The 2096-nt window shown below is 32.4% G+C and overlaps 1 long non-coding RNA gene across 1 annotated transcript in view; it reads right to left on the bottom strand.

Moving 5' to 3' along the window:
- Positions 1 to 1165: 1165 nt before the first annotated feature.
- The window catches only part of LOC107693028 (uncharacterized), a 6080-nt gene continuing 5149 nt past the window's right edge, over positions 1166 to 2096 (bottom strand). The window contains exons 3-4 of the long non-coding RNA XR_001634701.1: positions 1635 to 1693; positions 1166 to 1285 (exon numbers count right to left, since the gene is read on the bottom strand). This is a non-coding gene — a long non-coding RNA (uncharacterized LOC107693028). The remainder of the gene's footprint in view (positions 1286 to 1634; positions 1694 to 2096) is intronic.

Raw genomic sequence — 2096 nt, 5'->3', positions numbered from 1 at the left:
AACTATTAACTTGTGTAGTTGCTTATTAGCATGCATACTGCTAGCATATTGACTGTTTATTGGTACTTATAAAGCGCATATTAATGTATTAACATATTAACAACCTCATACCTAAACTTAACAAAAACCTTAAAACCTTAACAAACTATTAATTTTATCGAGGGAAAACCAGTCTTAAGTCACTGGGGTATATTTGTAGCAATAGCCAAAAATACATTGTATGGGTCAAAATTATTGATTTTTCTTTTATGCCAAAAATCATTATTAAGTAAAGATCATATTCCATGAATCAATTGACCCTTATGACTGGTTTTGTGGTCCAGGGTCACATATAGTGTTTAGAACATTGCTAAAATATCAAATTCAATTTCTTTAAAAACATTACATCAGCAAATAAAAATGAACAGCATTCAATAGTGTTTTACAGAGTAAATGTTGAAACTTAAAAAGTATGTTCTGCAGTCCACAATATCTTAACACTTACTACTACAAGCTGAGCACACTTCACTTGGGTTAGTTCACCCAAAAATGAAAATGATGTCATCATTTACTCACCCTGATGTTGTTCCAAACCCATAAGACTTTTATTCATCTTCAGAACACAGATGAAGATATTTTTTATGAAATCTGAGAGTTGTCTGTCCCTCCCTTGACAGTTTATGCAATGACCACTTTGACGCTTCAAAAAGTTCATAGAGAGATCATAAAACTAATCCATAAGAATTGAGCAGTTTAGTAGAAATTTTCTGAAGAGACTCGATCACTTTATATAATGAACAGATCTAGCTTAGCTTTTATTCACATATACACATTCGTCAATGCAGATCAGTTATGGTAAGCGGAAGCTCAAGCATTCTTGCTTGATGTGTGAGAACCAATGAGGTTCATTCTTGTGTTACGCAGCACGTTTGAGCTTCTGCAGGAACCAATGAGGTTTGTTCTTATGTGTCAAGCAAGTACTTCTGTTTATGTTCACTGATCAACGTTTATATGTTAATAAAATGCTAAATTCAAACTGTTAATCATATAAAGCAATCATGGCTCTTAGGGAATTTTGAATTAAAAACTGCTCGATTATGAACTTTTTAAAGCATCAAAGTGGTATAGACTGTCAAAGGATTTCATTTAAAATATGTTCATTTGTGTTTTGAAGATGAATAAAAGTCTTATGGGTTTGGAGTGACAAATGAGTAAATGACAGAATTTTCATTTCTGAGGTGTGGGATTTTTGATGGGAAGTGATTGGATCTTCTTGGACTTGCAAGGCATCTTCATCATCCAGATCCTGTTGCGGACAAAGATTTGACTTTCATTTCATTTCATTCCATTTCATTGATTTCATTTAATTGAAATTATTGATTTAGATTGATTTATTGCTTTATTATTATTCTATTCTATTATTATTATCATATTCTAAAACAACTGCTTGTCCACTGAAATAAAGAAAAACAAGCACAAACTAAATGTTAACTGGTAAGAAGTAGGACCATAGTAATTATATTTTATTTAGACCCCATTACAATAGTGCCTTTACAACATTCCAGCATCAATGTGGTCATATGTAATGTGATTCTTAGCTTTTTCAGTGCAGTTGGAAGACAGAGAAGATTTTAGTCTTGTCCCTTGCTCCTCACATGATAACCGTTCAGTAGTGCCAAAGTCATAATGAGAGCTCAATTTTGACGTCAAACTCCTTAAAATGAAAGCAAAAAAAGTAGAAATTACAGCATGGCATGTTCCCCAAACACCTGTCTTAGCTAAATTCAACTCAGTCATTTATGTAAATGCTTTAGAATAAACTTTTTCCAAACGTTTAAAGACATTTTATATAATTTCAACACACAATTAAATAAAAGACAAGTATATTTACGTTGCACGCAGTAACTTTAAATCATTAAGGAGTTGCATTACAGATAGCCTAATGAAAAACGTTGATTACAAGGTATACAGTTCAAGGGTAATTTATGTAAACCAGCTAATAAAACAAACATGTAACGTTAATGTTATATTCGTCATGGCATCTTTTGTGATATTAAAGCATTCCACCACTACAGGGGCGTAGCCATCATTTCAGAAGTGAGGGGGACAGACATTTT

The sequence above is a fragment of the Sinocyclocheilus anshuiensis genome, unplaced genomic scaffold (genome assembly GCF_001515605.1).
Source record: "Sinocyclocheilus anshuiensis isolate Anshui unplaced genomic scaffold, SAMN03320099.WGS_v1.1 scaffold959, whole genome shotgun sequence".
Classification (NCBI taxonomy): Eukaryota; Metazoa; Chordata; class Actinopteri; order Cypriniformes; family Cyprinidae; genus Sinocyclocheilus; species Sinocyclocheilus anshuiensis.
Note: the sequence above shows the minus strand (reverse complement) of the source record. Positions and strands in the feature narration are given on the sequence as shown.